Here is an 18,296-nt window from a genome sequence, read left to right as displayed (position 1 = left end):
GGAGCTGGAGATGTCCCGAGGGAGGGGGAGATGACCCAGAGGGAGGGGGTGATAGAGATGTCCTCGAGGAGGGAGGGGGGCACGATATGTCCCAAGGAGGGAGGGGAGGAGTGGGAGATGGCCCCAAGAGAGGGGAGGCGGGAGATGTTCACAAGGCAGGAGGAGCGGGAGAAGTCCCAGAGGGACAGGGGAGTGGGAAATGCCCATGAGGGAGATGGGAGCTGGACATGTACCTGGCGTCTGGGATCAAACCATGAACCCTGTGGTCCGGAGTCAGGCAACCTAGCCGCTGCACCACACCTCTTCCAGACATGTAAAGCCAAACTCTGGTGCCAATCTTAGACATAGAAGAAGGACTATCACAGGGCAGTGTCTGTGGTCTGTAGGTACAAGGAAAGGACACAGTGCCCTGGCAGGATACAGTAACACAGACCACACAAAGCTTCACATCACAAACACCGCCCACAACCTCCTGTTAAATACACACCTGCAAGGCAATGTGCAATCCAGACACTGCACACAGCATGTAAACATCACAGCAAGTGCACTTTGTACCTACGTAACACCCAGTATACCAGATAAATCCATGTCATCAGTGATACCATGTGCCACCCCTGGCTTTACTTTAACAATATAAAGCATTCTGGGAGTTGTAGTCTTGTCCATTACAGCTGAACCATCAGGATTATCGCACCTGAAACCAGTGGTTTGTGAAAGGAAAATCATTGAGCTGGTCTTCCGGGGCGGCACAAGTCAAGTGTCCTGGTACAAGTTCTGCAGCTGTCCCTGGAGATACTGAGCCCAGATACTGCTGCGAGCTCGCTGAACAGCCAAGGGGTTCCTTTTAAAGCTAAGAACTTCATGGGTCAGCGGGAGCTTAGGGGCAACACTTACTCCTGCATGTGCACATTTGTACAAGCTCAGGACGTTGCACCACCTTCTATGGCTCCTCTCGCAGAGTCAGACTTTGCCCTCACACCTGCAGAGTGCAGCGGCTCACAGCGGTGACTGGCCACTGTGCCCAGTTCTTCTCGGAGTGTCCAACACTGGTCTCCAGCGCATTGTTGAACAGGCCACACGGGTGGTAATTTGTATTCAGGATGAGCCGTTTATTAGGTCTCGCTGAGCCCAGCGCATGCGCTGGCTCGGAGAGACATTTTGGAGGTGAGTTTTCAAAATGCTGCTGGCTGGCCTAGCGCTTGCGTTCACGCGAGCGTGCACGCGCAAACCACTACACTTCAGCAGCACTTTGAAAACTCGTGCTTTAGCGCGTCATCGCGATCACTTTTGCTTTCAGAGCGATCGCGATGACTTCCGCTTTTACGGCAGCGCGGCGTTACTTTTAATAATAATAATAATAATACGGCATTTTGTAAAGTGCGAACAGCTACCTCACACGGAGGTGTCCCGGCGCTAGGAAAAAATACAGTTAACCCAGAGGACTGAAGTGGGGGAGCTTAGCGTGGTTGGGTAAAGAGCCAGGTCTTTAGCAACCGCTTGAAGCAGTATTCAGAGGGGGCTTGCTGAATTGCTGGGGGCAGGGTGTTCCACAATGTCGCAACATTAGCTGAAAAAGTACGACCCCCCAACCAAACCCTTTTTGCTTGTGGGACGGCAAGTCGAACACGGCAATTGGAGCGAAGCGCACGGGCCTGGGAGTATCTCGGGAGCCGGGATTTCAAATACCTAGGGCAGGTGCCAAACAGAGATCTAAAGGCCAACGTGAGTGCCTTAAATTTGATTCTGCTATCAACTGATAGCCAGTGCAGTGATCGAAGATACGGAGAGACTGAGTGCTTAAAAGGAATCCGCATTAGCAGTCTCGCAGCCGCATTTTGGACCAGCTGAAGTTTTTGAATAAGGTATTTAGGTAAGCCCAGATAGAGGCCGTTGGCATAATCCAGCCTAGATGTCACTGTAGCATGGATTACTGTTTTCCGACAACTATCAGGGAGAAGTCTCAGAATCTTGCGGAGATTCCTCAGCTTACTCAAGCAGCAGCCGACTACTTGTTGAATATGCGAGGTAAAGGACAGACTGTCATCCCACTGCACTCCCAGATTTTTTGCCGTTAGCTGGGTGAGGGGGCTTGTCCCATCTCCGCTGGCCACCATAGCTCTGAGGGTGGAGGGGGGCCTTTACCAAAAAAGATCACTTCCGTTTTATTAGCATTTAGTTTTAATTTATTCGTATTCATCCAACAGGCCACATCTTGGAGACAGCCCTTGAAGCTCGACACCTCTGAATACGGAAATACCAATTGGGTGTCATCGGCGTATGAGATTGCCTTGACTCCCCAATTGGCAATCAGCGTAAAAAGTGGAGCGAGGTAGATGTTGAACAAGAGGGGGCTGAGTGCCGACCCTTGCGGGACGCCACAATTGAGGACTTTGGGTTTTGAGGATACAGTCCCAAGTGCCACCTTCTGTGTTCTCTGGGACAGATACGAGTGTATCCACCCCAGAGCCTGGTCACGGATGCCTATCTCAGCCTGTCGCATCAAGAGTCTAGCATGATCAACCGTGTCGAAGGCGGCCGACAGATCCAGGAGTACCAGCATCGCTGAGCTTCCCGAATCCATCGACCACCTTACTGACTCTGCCACCTCAATTAGTGCTGTCTCCGTATTAAAGCCAGGACGAAAGCCTGATTGCGTCTCGTGCAGTATCTTGTTATCTTCAATGAATTTGCTCAATTGGCGCTGTATTATTTTCTCGACCATTTTTCCTGGTGCTGCTAGCAGAGAGATCGGGCGTAGATTGCTGAGGTCTTTTGGATCTCCATTAGGTTTTTTTTTAAGCGGGAGGAGGGTTGCATGTTTCCAGATGTTCGGGAATATCCCCGAAACAATGGACGTATTCCAGATCTGTTGTAATGTGGCGGCCACAAAATCAGCTATGGTGCACCAGAGTTTAGATGGACATGGGTCGTCCGGTGAACCAGATTTGCAGTGGTTTAGTTCTTGTCTAACCGCACTCAGGGGTATCGCCTGGAATTGAGCTAAGGTTTCACCCCTCACATCTTTGATAGCTAGATCCGTTTTCACCGTTTTTTTCTCTGGCCCAAAGGACTCATAGACTTGTTTGATTTTTTGATCAAAGAACTCAGAGATGTTTTCGCACAGAGTAGTTGACGGGGGGACCTCCCTCTCAATACATTTAGGTTTGAAAAAGGACTGTACCACCTTAAAGATCTGTTTGCTCGACTGCTCTGCGTGCTGGATAGAATCCGCGTAAAACTGTTTTTTTGCCTTTCTAATAGCCTTCTGTAGTTTTTTGGATGCTTCCTTATATCTGGTTTTTTCTGAGGGCCCATAATTTACCCTCCACAGTCTCTCCAGCCTCTTACAGGCTGCTTTTCCCGCCCTGAGGTCCAGAGAGAACCAGGGAGCGGAGGGGGAGTCCCGTTTAGATATTGCGCGTGAGGCTGGTGCAATGGAGGAAACCATATTCCCGATCCAATCATTGAGTAGCTGTGCGTCCATGTTAGCATTTGAGGTGAGAGATGGGATATTTTGAGCCAGAATAGGGCCCATGATATCAGGGACTAGTTTTTTCCACTGTCTCTTCAAAAAAGAGCATTTGCTTGAAGCAGGACTATCCGTAGCTATATTTAATTTAAATGGGATCAATGCGTGGTCTGACCAGGTTAACGGTAGTGGTGCCTCCGCCTTCACATGTACGCCCGGAGAAGTCGCTGTACACACTGCTGGATACGCTGAGGAAAAATAGACTATTTAAATCAAGAGGAAGACATGCACCTTTGAACAATGTCAAGGTTCCAACCCCTCCATTTCCTTTCTAACAATTCTAAGTATGGGGATGAATACCTAACTGCACGCCTGAGTATTTATCAGACATTCAAAAAAATAACACGTCGATGTGCAGGATTCTGCAAACTAGAGCCATACAAACTGAATAGACGTCTCTTTTTCATATTAGAATTTAACTTTACATCTGCGTATCACGAATATTGTAAATAAAGCCTGCTGATTTCTGGCTTTGGAGTGCTTACCTCTCAATGCCAAATAGTACTCCTACTCTGTTAGTTGTTGACACTGTATCCTTATTGGGCGAGGTCTTGATGAAGGTGGTCCCTGTTTGTCCAAATCCACCGAAACGCGCGTAGACCACGTGCACCCGGATCTGTTTAGATTGTTACCATCTATAAACCTTGTACCCTCTAAGTACATGTGTTATGTATGAGTGTGCATAAGTAAGAGTGGTTAGTATGTCTGAGAATTGATTGTGTCATGCCGAGTAGGTTGTAGCTGTTCTGTTTTTTATATATAAATTGTTTAAAAAAATATAATCCTCTAAAAAATATATATGTCTGTTAAAGTGAAATGATTTGTATTAGTTGTGAGGAAAATTATGAAGACTAATGCTCAATGATCATGTTAAAAGTATAATCTATGATCAATTTACAAAATAAAAGGAAGATTTTTTAATAAAGTAAAGACTATGCATTTGTGTATTTAACTATATATATGAACCAATAGAAGTGATTAACCCATGCCTAGATTAATTCTTGGAAAAAAGCAATATAGGTCCACGAGGAGTTCTTTGTTCTATTCAGCCTCCGCCTTCCCATCCTTAATATTAGAGAAAATTAGATCGAGCGTGTGACCCGCTCTGTGCGTGGGGCCGTCATTAATCTGTCTCAGCTTGGCAGTATTTAGCGTGGGTCTCAGCAGCTCTGCAGGAGCGCAGTCTTCTTTGTCCATATGAATGTTAAAATCCACGACCACGATGAATTGAGGGTGGAGGAGGGAGCTCTGGACAATCGTCTGCAGCAGAGTTAACAAATTGGGATCCTCACTGCCAGGTGGGCGGCAGATCACTAATCCCGCTAAAGATAGCTGAGGACTCACCCGAAAACAAAAGTGTAGCCCCTCGATTCCCTGAATCGTGGTAGGGGACAAGGATGTTAATACAAGCTGTTCTTTAAATATGATAGCCACGCCTCCACCTCTTTTAGTGCCTGTGCGGTTCGAGCAACATATTTTATATCCCAGGGGTACTGCCAGCGCAATGGCGGTCATATTATCCTCATTGATCCATGTTTCTGTTAAAAACAGAACGTCCCACTCGTGCTCTTCTAGTAGTAGCCAGATATCATCTGTATGTTTAACAAGGGATCTGCAGTTCAGAAGGCCTGCTCTAAGACCTTTGTTAATCAGCGGCTTAGGTTTGGAAAGCCTCACAGTGTCTCTTGGTGCCAGTGATAGCCCACAAGTCCCACAAATCTGAGGAGGAGCGAAAGTCTGAAAATCTAACCCATGAATGCAGCACTCAGATGTAGTATTGAGAGCCCATAGGTCATCCCTTGACCACACGATCCTTCCCCTGCGCGCCCACTTACTGGCAGCATGCCTGGCCCCGGCCACTGTCTGGTCGCGGACGGGCGCAGACGGGCTTGCCTTAGGCACGTCTTAGGCGCGCAAACGGCGCGACCGCTGCGCTCGTCCGCTGCGCGTCCGGTGGAAGCACATATTAAATAATAGGTGGGGACAGGGGCGTGGCCAGAATGGTGGTGGGCGTGGCCTGTGTGTCCCAGCGGGTTGGCGGCAACACAAGGAAGTATCCCGCGGCAGCGTTCCAAACAGCTGCGCGGGAGGGCCCAGGGGGGAGAGGTAGGTCTTGTTGTAAAATCACAATAATACACTCAAATAGTTTTAAAAAACTGTCTTAAAATCACAGTATTACAGTCAATAATTATAAAGGTCTAGGATCGACTCTCCCGGCTTCCGCCTCAGGAGGTCAAAGTGCGGCCAATGCTTATTAGGTCTCTGGTCGATTTGTATTATTTTAAAATCGTGTGCCTGGCAGTGACCACCGCTTGCCACTGAAAAGCTGCTTCGTAATTAGCGCACATTGCCAATTCACTTTATGCTTTTCCCCGATCCGTCGTGACAGACTTCCTCCGGCTACATTACAGGCGGGGCTGCAAGTGGGTCAGCCTGTGGTGTTATTTGAAACATCTTGTACCAATGCTGGTAAGTGTACATGATAAAATGCAAAACAGTGACGTGCGATGCCCAGGATCACACACTATGTGGGGACATGCCCCCCACCCCAGTGAGGGAGAAGAGGGAATGGAGAGGTGGAGAGGTAGATGGCCCCTGGGAGGGGGGGGGCGGGAGATGTCTCTGAGGCAGGCGGAGCGGCAGAAGTCCCAGGGGGAGGGGGGTGGGAGATGTCCCTGAGGGAGGTGGTAGCTGGAGATGGCCCAGAGTGAGGGAGGAGTGGGAAATGTCCCTGAGGGAGGGGAAGCGGGAGAAGTCCCAGACGGAGTGGGGGAGCAGCAGATGTCGCCAAGGGAGGTGGGGAGCGGCAAAAGTTCCTGAGGGAGGGAGGAGCGAGAGATGTCCCTGAAGAGGGAGGGTGTGCGGGAGATGTCCTCCAGGAAGGGGGGAGCGGGAGATGTCCCCCAGGTAGGGGGGAGCGGGAGATGCCCCCATGGGAGGGACTAGCGGGAGATGTCCCTGAGGAGAGAGGGGGAGCAGGAGATGTGTCTGGGGGAGGGGGAGAGGGAGATGTACCCATAGGAGGGGGTAGCTGAAGATGTCCCTCAGGAGGGAGGGGAAACAGTCAATGTCTCCCAGGAAGTGAGGAGCGGGAGATGTTCTAAAGCGAAGGGTATGCGGAAGATGCCCCTGAGGGAGGTAGCAGCGGGACATTTCCCAGAGAGAGGGAGAAGTGGGAGATGTCCTTGATGGAGGGAGGCATGAGTGGGAGATGTCCCTAAGGGAGGGGGGTATGGGAGATCTCCCTGAGGACGGAGGAGGGAGCAGGAGATGTCCCCGAGGAGTGAAGGGGGAGCGGAAGATGTCCCTAAGGATGGAAGGGGGAGCGGGAGATGTCCCTAAGGAGGGGAGTGCAGGAGATGTTCCAGAGGGAGGGGGGAATGGGAGATGTCCCAAGGGAGGAGGGAGCTGGAGATGTACCTGAGGAAGGGGGGGGGCGGATAATGTCCTTAAGGAGGGGAGGCAGGAGATGTCCCAATGGAGGGGGGAGGGGGAGATGTGCCTAAGGGAGGGGGGAGCAGGAGATGTTCTGAGAGAGGGGGAGGGTGTTGAGATGCTTGCTTGGAATAAATCTCAGGAACAGATGAAGATATATAAGATTTGTTCAAGAACGCAACCTGGCATCCGACCACCTCGACGATCCAGCAGCAACTGTCATCTATCGAGTGCCGTCAGCCTTACACTCTAAGAATCTACACGACTGAGTACTCCAGAACAGGTAGGAGAACTCCAGAAACCAGAATACACAGGTAAATTACACTACAACACATCCTCCTCCTTAATAAAATAACAAAAGAAACCCCAATTATAACTTCATGAAACACACACAGAACATGCAAGTTAACAGGTGACAAAATCTTGCAAATGTGAAGGTGGCCTGCGTGTTCTAACACTGCACCTTAATTGGGACCCTTCTACTTCATCTTCCACCCCCTGAGCATCTGTACGCACCTCTGGAAGAGAACCCCTCTCCCTTTCCTCTTGTTCCAGATAAGACGCCTTATCAGACGCCTTATCAGGGATAAACATCATACCTGAACACCCGTCATCACCACGAACTCGTTCCACAACAGAACCGCCTCTCTGATATAAAGCTACCTTGCGCAAATTCCACTTATGTCCTCCTTCAACCACCACACAATGTTTCCCCACAGCAATCACCTTGCAAGGACTAGAAAATGTGTTTAACCCCGCTTTGACTCTACCAAGCTTCAATTTTACCCAATCTCCCACATTAAACTTTGAGCCAACAAACACTTCAGGATGTTCACCACCCGAAACTATCCATTCCCTGAGCCAGCCTGGAACTAACCGAGAGCCTGGAACACGTCCTCTCATGCTTTGGAACGGAGAAACCTGGGTCACACTATGTGTGGTGAACCCGATATGCCCACAGCATCTCATCCACCAGACGTCTAGGAGACTGTCCATTTGCCAAAGCAAGTTGGATGGTCCCTTTCACTAACCTGTTTGCACGCTCAACCATCCCATTACCCATGGGATTGTATAAGGAAGTGCACGCATGTTTGACACCACTCTTCTCCAAGAAACAACGCATTTCCCCAGAAGTTAATTGCGTACCATTATCCGTCAACATCACGTGAGGTACCCCTTCATCCACAAACAATTTTCCCAACACACCAATTGTCGACTGAGTAGTAATATTCTTCAAAAACTTCACCACCAACCATCTTGAATGAACATCAATAATCACCACAGCAAAACGCATGTCCAATGCTAGTTCAGACATGAGACCGCTAAAGTCCAAGCAAATAGTATGCCATGCTTTCCCTGGGTCAGTAATGTGTCCCATGACTTTCTGATTCCCAACTTTTAGTCTTTTTTCACTCTCCTTGCAGAGTGTGCAACTTTCAACCCATCTGCGAATTTGATCGTCCATTCCTGGCCACCAATATTCTTGTTTTACTCTCCTAATCGTCATCCCCTGACCAATATGACCCTCATGAGCCAGTTTAAAAATGTGCAAACGCAATCCATCCGGAGGCACAAATCTATCCCCTCTCATCACTACATTGGAGCTACTCACTGAAAGTTCATCTAGAAGTTTCCAAAAAGGTCTAACCCCAACCGAAACCATGTTCTCACGAGGAGCACCTTTCTTGATTAAAGCTATAACTTCTAATAATGTTTTATCATTCTCCATTTCTTGCGTCCACTGAACTTTGGAAAACGTTCCTAAACTACATTCACCTACCTCACAAACCAAGGCTACTGCTTCTTCAGACCCAGATTTCTTCACCAAATCCTTGTCTACCAACTCCCAATCTAAGGACATCCGAGATAATAAATCCGCTTGCAAATTCCTCCACCCCTGTATGAATTCAACTTCATACAAGTACTCTTGCAACCTTCAGCCAATCTCGCTAAGCGAGCAGATCCTTTACCAGCTCCTCCTGCCGACAGAATTTTCAAGAGCGGCTTATGATCCGTCCTGAGAACGAATCTTGCACCCCACAAATACACCCTGAAGTGCTCAACTCCCCATGCCGCTGCAAGTGCCTCACGCTCAATTACTGAATAATTCCTTTCAGCTGGAGTTAAGGTTCTAGATGCGAATGCTATGGTTCTCTCCACCCCACGTTGGTTTTGTGAAAAAACCACACCAATCCCCGTGAGGCTTGCATCCACAGTGAGAAAAGATCTACTCTTGGGCATAAAGGGAGCTAGAATTCCAGCATTACAAACTCCATGCTTGATGTTTACTAAAGCTTCTTGCTGTTCACCACCCTAAAAAACTTGGCACCCTTACGGAGAAGGCATCTTAGTGGCTCGGACAAATCCGCAAAACCCCGGACAAACTTGGAATAGTACTCGACAAGGCCCAAAAATGACCTAAGTTGGTCCCTGTCTTTGGGAGGAGGCGCATCCTTTATAGCCTCCAACAAGTCACGTTTAGGGGCTAATCCCTTGTCCGAAATGGTATACCCCAGATATTCAACCTGCTCCGTCAAAAACTTACATTTGTCCCTGTTGACTGTAAGCCCTGCATTTTCCAATTTCCACAGTACCTGTCTCAAAAGAGCATTATGTTCTCTCACAGTCTTTCCCGAAACCAATATGTCATCCTGGAAATATACTACTCCCATCAAACCCTTCAACATATTGGACATCATCCTTTGAAAAACACTCGCAGCCGAGGCTAAACCAAACGGCATGCGGGTGAATTGAAACGTTCCCTCCGTGGTAATAAACGCTGTGAGTGGCATGGAATCAGGGTGTAACTTAATCTGATGGTACGCGCTTCTCAAATCTATTTTTGAAAAATACTTTCCCCCTCCCACAGATTGTAACAATTCATTGATGTTAGGTAGAGGAAACGTATCCATAACTATGTCTTTATTGAGAGACCTCAAGTCAATGCAGAACCTGAGACGGCCATCAGATTTGAGCGTCAAGACTACAGGTGAAATCCATGGGGATGCCTCTACAGGTTCAATAACTCCTGATTTTAATAGATCTTCCAAAAGATCTTTCAACCCCTGTCTCACAGACAAGGGCACCTTTCTCAATTTGTGTTGCACTGGACTAGCATTCGATTTAAGGATGATCTTATGGAGATACCCTTCTACACAGCCCAATCTGTCTTCAAAAACCTTGTGTGCACCTTGCAAGATGTGATCAATTTGCACGTCATCATCAACCACCATTATTTGATTTGGAGCCCTCGGATTGATTATAATGTGCAAATCATACTGATGCATACAACCAAGAATTGGTGGACCATCTTTAGCTATGTACACTTTACCTGGAGTACTCCTTGTACCAAATTTAATTTCACCAAACATATAACCTAAAATGTCGATCAATTCCCCTTGATAACTTACTGGACTGATGTCTTTATCCAATAAAGTGACACCCTTCCACAACATGAGGAAAAGAGATTCAGGAATAATCGTGAACATGGAACCAGAGTCCACCATAAGAGTAACATTCACTCCACACACATTAAACTCTGCAGTTGGTCTAGTGACATAACTCCTCACGCACACTGTTGGTCTCCTCTTCCAAAACTAACACACGATTAATAGATTGTTTCACCCCTGCACCTGGTTGAACTACATTTACTTTATACTTGGATTTTTCTAACGTATCTGACGACTTACACATGCGTGCATAATGACCTTTGCGGCCACACTTTTTACACACCTGATCCAGTGCATAACACTTCTTATAGTCAGCCAAATGATATTGACTACCACACCTTAAGCATTCTCTATTCCTTGTTCTAGAAGTGGAGGCATGCACATTTTTCACGCTACTTTTCGAGACCGCCCCAACCTCCACTTCGACATCTTTGGTATTATCAATATTAGCAATATCATTGTTAGGTCTGTCTCTCTTGTTTAACTCTTTTATCCATTTTTGTGAATCTTCAATCACCTTAGCCAAATCAATTACTTCATTTAGTGATGGATCTTTAGCAGCCCATAATCTCTCTTGAATTTTCCTCTCTCGACATTGCACGATGAGCTGGTCACGAATCATTTCTTCTGCCATAGTACCAAACCGACATTTTACTGATAGTTCACGTAACCTGGCCACGAAGTTGTCAATGCTTTCACCTTCTACTTGAGGTTGCGTATAAAATTTATACCTCGTCATGACAAGATTTATAGACTTGGCAAATCTAGTCTCAAGCCGTTTAATCGCCTCCTTGTATTCATCATCCATGGGTTGCCCATTAGCACCCATGGTGTGAGAAGTTGGCCTGATGTATGATGTCACTAGTTCTAGTGTACACCTTATATCAGTCCAAATACCCTTATGGTGATTGGTTGTAAAGTCAACCTTATAGACCAGCTATCCTAGTGGTAGCATGGACAAGAGCAGTCTTAGGCTAAACTCTGAATGGCATGTGAAGCCAGCTGTGATACCATATATAATCCCTTGAATACCAAATGAAAGGACACCACAACAGATATATATATAAAATAAAGTGTATTTATTCTAGTCAAACCCTCAGCACTCTTTATGATATTAGAGGTAAGTACAACACAGTCTTATTTAAGCATACATTAAGTCACACAGGTAAGTAATACAGTTAGGCCCTAGGGGCCACGCAAACCATATACTAAGTAAGTGGTATAAGAACCACTGTCACGGAAATAAAATAGGCCTAGGCCTAGGGAATCGCTGGGGCTACACTACACTAGCGTTAGTTAGGAAGTGGGAGGCCCACGGGATTCGTGTGCAGAGTGGAAACACTCACGCGTAATGCGTAAAAGTCAATAGCAATAGTACAGTTTAGAAAACGGTAGATTTAGGACACTTCCGGAGTAGCTAGGAAGTTGAGACTTGAAAACTAGACACTAGGATAGTCACTATCCTGATGAGCACCGGAGTACCCAAGTTACCTAGCCCACAGGCTGCGGGTGCATAGGGGTGAAGATGCGTCGTTTTCGTCGTCGACTCCTATGGATGCCTGAAGAAAGATGCTGACAGGCAGTCAGTGAAGAGTGTCCGGTGGATCCCAAGGCTGGGATCAAGAAGAGAAGAAACCTGCAAGCAGAAGGGACAGAGTCAAGGTCACTAGCCAGTGACCACGTGGAACCAGGAAGGAACCAGGCGATGTTGTGAAGATTGCAGGTGAAGGTGAAGCTTGTCGCTGCAGCCAGGAGGACCAGGAAGCGTCGAGGACGACCATGACCAGGAGGCGAGCTGTCCCACGAAGGCTCTTGCTGTCGGCGGCGTCGAAGTTGGACTAGGACTCACCAAGCCTTGGCAAGCGGAACCCACGAAGAACGAAGGACTTGCTTCTGGTGCAGACCAGGAAGGTCTGGGGTGCTTCTTCCTTGCAGAGAAGCGGGAGCCAGTCTGGAGGAGCCAAACCAGCGCAGAAGATTTCAGGGTGCGTCATCACCAAGGCCACTAGCCAGCGGGCAAGCAACCCGACAGACGCGGCAAGCAGGAAAATGCTGAAGGGCCCCACGCAGGACTCGTGGAGTGTGGGGGCTGATCTTTGGTGCTGATGGTGCTTGGGGTTGGGGCTTCTCAATCCCCGGTGCACAACTTCGAGGGTACCTCAGAAGCTGCGCTTTAAGTTACTAGCCACTTTTTCCAGGTAGCCGGTCCCACGTCGCTCGTCGCCTCCACGGATCTCAGCTCTGCTCTAGATGTGGATCAGGGTCGGAGAAGTCTGGAAGTCAAGGCTCTGGTCAGGCTCTGCAGTCGGTTCCTCGTAGAACGTGGGCAAAGCAAAGGGTAGTCTCTTGATGGTGCCTGTTTGCACAGGGTAGCCACTCCTTGGCTACAAGGGAGATTCTTCAGTCTTCTTCTTTCGTCGAATGTCGAAGGTCCAGAGTTTCTGTTCAGTTTTGCAGGTTCAGGATAATCTCAAGTCTTGAGGCCCAACTCCCACTCTTATACTAATCTGGGGGGCTGGGATACCTGCTAGGTCACGCCTTATGGGTGGGACCTGGGAGGGGGTGGTTACACCCACTTCCCTTTGTCCAGTTTCGCGCCAGAGCTGGGGCTGGAGTGCCCCAGCGCCGGTTTGAACTGGACTATGCAAGGAACACCTTGTGTGCCCCAGGCATGTCTCATTCCTTTCAGCCCACCCTGCCCCAATACACTAAAGGCTGTCTGGGGAGGTGCTAGCACCTCCCCAAGCAGGAAACCTATTGTCCAGGCCTCCCTGGCTGGGATCACTCCCAGCAGCAGGAGGTCAGACTTGTGTCTGTGGCAGCAGCATCCATTTTGTGATGCTGAGGCTTTGGTTAGAGTTAAACAGCAAAGTAGGATTTTAACATGTCTCTCTCTCTAGAAGGGAGGAATAATATCCTCATCACCAGAAATGGTATGGGGGTATTATTCCAAAGTGTTAGACACCTTACACGACATGTTTTGATAAAGCCAAACCATAGTTACCATAACCGTTTAAGATTATAAGGCACTTTAAGAGTATATGGTAGGCTATATCATAGAACAGCTATAAGGACATGGTTCCGAAAGCTGCAGACAGGCTCAGCTCATGCTAGAGCACCATCTCACATGTTACCAAGCACTCTGCCTCCAGGATTGTTAAGGCCTGCCATAGGAGTGACTGATAGGTACACCTGTGTCTATATATAAGGGTAGATATAGGCATACTATATCTAAGCAAGGGGTGATTACACGGCCTTGCCCCAGCTGAGTGATCAGCCAGTTGTGTCTGATTGGAAGGCCAGACCAGGGGTGGCATAATACATGCTGCAGCCCCTGGGAGGCCTAGGGTACACCTATGCCCTGGGTACCTAGGGTACACTGTACAGGGTCCAATAAGGTGATCCTTACCAATTGGTTATGTACCTAGGGTACATGGAGTCCATTTTAAAGAGAGAGCAGACAGCCTGAGACCCTGAATGGCAGGATCTCAGGCCAACTAAGTCGAAAAACCAGCTAGACACTAGGCAAAAAAGTTGGGGGTAACCATAGTCAGATATCCACCTTCCTACACAACCCCCCCCCCCCAAACGAAAGGAGATAAGGCTGGCCTTGACAAGGTAAGCCTCTATTGCCTAAGTGGCCATATAAGGAAGAACCAGCACTGGCATGGTTACCCCCTGTCTCATGGTCCACTAAGCAATCCCTCATCCTAAAGGTATCATAGGGTCTCCACCATAGGGAATCTCTACCTTGGGTGTGTCCTTGCAAAGTAAAAGGCTGGTGTTGAGATGGAGTACTGAAGTGAGTGTCCTCAAAGTGAGGCCTCAGCTTCCTCCAATCATCCTCCACCATGGAGGCCTTTCTTTCCTTAACTGAGTTGCACTGTGCTCTCAGGGTCAGCCTCTGGCTACCTAAAGCTGTAGGCTGGGTCCCTTTTGTGGGCTTACTGGAGGGACAGGTCAGGTTTGGGGCCCTAAGGTCCCAGGTTTGCCTGTGCCCAACAGAATCCCTCTGGGGGAGGTCCCTAACTACCTGTAAAGGGGATCCCTCAGGAATGTTTTTACCCATCACCTGGCTAGGGCTACTAGCCAGGCAATCCTCATTCTTTTGATGGGGGGGTTCTTGTGGACAGGGGCCCTCTTGGGGTCCACTGGCCTCCCTGACCTCTGCAGCCCTAGGCTGACTGAGGCAGGGTAGAGAGAGGCAGGCTACCTGCACCAGACTGGGTCCCACCTTGGAAGGGGCCACTGACATCAGAGGCTCTGCCAGGCCAGGCCTGGCTACCTCTGGGGCAGTTCCTTCTCAAGGGGTGAGGTCAGATCCCTGAGGAGGCTGACCTTTTCCTAATGTCTGGGGAGAGGGATACTTTTCTTCCTCCCCACTACTCTCTGTTTGTGTGGAGTGATCCATAGTTTCAGGCTTCACTACACCTATGTCAGTCTGAGTATGGGCTGAGACCATTACAGCCTTGCCAACCTTTTCAGGGAGGCACTCAGTTTGTGTTTGAGCTGTGACTGTCACAGCTCTGCCAATCTCTACAGGGAAGTCTGTCTTTGCCTGGGCTGTGGCTACCACTGCCCTTCCAACCTTTTCAGGGAGGAAATCTACTTGGACAGGGGTTGTGGCTGGCACAACCCCACTACCCTTTTTTGAAAGGCCTACCATTTTAGAATGGGTGTCTTGTTCAACTTCAGCCCAAGCTGAGAGTTCTAAGTCATTTCCCAGTAAGCAGTCCACAGGCAAGGTTGGAGACACTGCCACCCTTTTAGGGCCAGTGACCCCTCCCCAGCTGAGACATACCTCTGCCATGGGATGACTGTTCTGTTTGCCATCAATGTTAGTGACCTGGTATGAGAAACCAGGCAAAAGCTGCTCAGAGGGAACTAGCCTATGGGCCACCATAGTGATGCTAGCTCCAGTGTCTCTGTAGGCCTCAGCTTTTCTACCATTGATGTAGGGTTCCTGTCTGTACCTACCCAATGTGTTGGGACAGGCAGTGAAGTTGGCAAACCCCATGCCACCATCACAGACAAGAGTAGCTGCTGTAGGGGAATTGGCTAAGCCAGAGTCCCCCTGTGTTCCCCAAGAAAACCCAACCAAATTTTTGGAGGCACTCCCACCACCTGGGGGATTACTGCTGACAGTAATAGGTGGTGTGACAGGAGTAGTTGGAGGAACAGTTTTGTTTTTAGCCTGTGGGCAACTGCTGTCAGTTTTCCAATGCCCAGGTGTTTTACACACATGGCAGTAAGGCTTTTTAACTGTGGTAGAGGAGGGAGCTTGGGACCCACCACCCTGTGTGGAGTTTTGGGGCCCTGAGGAAGATTTCTCTTTTTTTTTATCCCCACCCTTCTCTTGAGGCTTGGTGGTATCTTTCTTTTTGTCACCACCCTGATTTTTAGGCCTAATCCTGGTCCTGACCCATTTATCTGCCCTCCTTCCCAATTCTTGGGGAGAGGTCAAATCTGAGTCTACCAGGTGTTGATGGAGAAGCTGGTTCTGACAATTACTAAGGATCTGCTCCCTCATAATCAAGTTGTACAATCCTGTATAGTCCTGCACCTTGCTGCCATTTAACCAACCTTCCAAAGCCTTAGTGGCACAATCCACAAAATCAGACCAGTCCTGTGTCTGTGTCTTCTGGGTGTCTCTGAACAACAACCTATATTGCTCAGTGGTTAAGCCAAACCCATCTATCAGAGCACTCTTCAGGACTTTGTAATTGTTTGCATCCTCATCACTGACTGTGAGGAGCTTGTCTCTGCCTTTGTCAGAAAAGGAGAGCCACAAGATAGCTGCCCACTGACTCTGGGGAACCTGCTGTACTTTGCAGGCCCTCTCCAAAGCAGTCATCCACTTGTGGATGTCATCCCCATTCTGATATGGGGGGACTATCTTGCTTAGGTTTCTATGGTCATAAGACCTATCCCTATCTCTAGGAATGTTGCTGCCACCAGTGGGTTCTAACCCACTTAACTTTTGTTCTCTAGCCAGAGCAAGCTTCTCTTTGGCAAGGGCAAGTTCTTCCCTCTGAATCCTCAGATTAGCTTCCCTCATTCTGGCTTCATGCTCCTTTCTCTCAGGGGAAGTCATTCCCCTGTGAGAGGAAGCATTAGAGATGTTAGAGACATGGGAGTGGATGGATTCCCTTGAAGGGGATCTGTCCCTCCTGCTTCTCTGTGTAAGCCTACTTGGGGGTCTGTAAGGGGGGACCCCATTCAAACTCCCATGTAAGCTTAGGTTAGCCTGGCTAAGTCTTCCTACTTGGCCCTGGCTGTCTACCTCTTCATCTGTAGTCTCCTCTGACTCCACTGTGGTGGGTAGACCCTCCTCTGTACCTAGGGTACCTGCCTGAGATGCCCTAATAATGTCATACTCCTCTAGGAGTTGTCTTAACTGAAGGAGGGTAGGGTTTGCACCCTGTTTTATTCCTCTGGAGGTACACAAGTGTCTCATCTCCTGGAATGTTAAGGTATCATATCTAGAGGGGGTCTTTTGCAGACCTGATCCTCCTGAGGGAGCATCCACTTGATCTCCTCTCAGAGACATGATCTAGTGAGGGTGTGGTGTGTGCACCTACCTACACTAGTTGTATCTACTAAACCTCTCTAGTAGTTGTAGTCAGGGTGTGTTACTCCCTTCAACCTACAACTACAAAGTCCAGTAGGACTTAAGTATTATAATCTATGTTATATGTTCCTAGACCATATCTGTGTGATCTTTCAATTTAGTATCTCAAGATTACAATGGTATTACAACAGCAAGCTCAGATCCCAACAGCTGCTCACCAATGTGAGAAGTTGGCCTGATGTATGATGTCACTAGTTCTAGTGTACACCTTATATCAGTCCAAATACCCTTATGGTGATTGGTTGTAAAGTCAAACTTATAGACCAGCTATCCTAGTGGTAGCATGGACAAGAGCAGTCTTAGGCTAAACTCTGAATGGCATGTGAAGCCAGCTGTGATACCATATATAATCCCTTGAATACCAAATGAAAGGACACCACAACAGATATATATATAAAATAAAGTGTATTTATTCTAGTCAAACCCTCAGCACTCTTTATGAGATTAGAGGTAAGTACAACACAGTCTTATTTAAGCATACATTAAGTCACACAGGTAAGTAATACAGTTAGGCCCTAGGGGCCACGCAAACCATATACTAAGTAAGTGGTATAAGAACCACTGTCACGGAAATAGAATAGGCCTAGGCCTAGGGAATCGCTGGGGCTACACTACACTAGCGTTAGTTAGGAAGTGGGAGGCCCACGGGATTCGTGTGCAGAGTGGAAACACTCACGCGTAATGCGTAAAAGTCAATAGCAATAGTACAGTTTAGAAAACGGTAGATTTAGGACACTTCCGGAAAGCTAGGAAGTTGAGACTTGAAAACTAGACACTAGGATAGTCACTATCCTGATGAGCACCGGAGTACCCAAGTTACCTAGCCCACAGGCTGCGGGTGCATAGGGGTGAAGATGCCTCGTTTTCGTCGTCGACTCCTATGGATGCCTGAAGAAAGATGCTGACAGGCAGTCAGTGAAGAGTGTCCGGTGGATCCCAAGGCTGGGATCAAGAAGAGAAGAAACCTGCAAGCAGAAGGGACAGAGTCAAGGTCACTAGCCAGTGACCACGTGGAACCAGGAAGGAACCAGGCGATGTCGTGAAGATTGCAGGTGAAGGTGAAGCTTGTCGCTGCAGCCAGGAGGACCAGGAAGCGTCGAGGACGACCAGGACCAGGAGGCGAGCTGTCCCACGAAGGATCTTGCTGTCGGCGGCGTCGAAGTTGGACTAGGACTCACCAAGCCTTGGCAAGCGGAACCCACGAAGAACGAAGGACTTGCTTCTGGTGCAGACCAGGAAGGTCTGGGGTGCT

Source organism: Triturus cristatus, chromosome 7, assembly GCF_964204655.1.
Source record: "Triturus cristatus chromosome 7, aTriCri1.1, whole genome shotgun sequence".
NCBI lineage: Eukaryota > Metazoa > Chordata > Amphibia > Caudata > Salamandridae > Triturus > Triturus cristatus.
Note: the sequence above shows the minus strand (reverse complement) of the source record.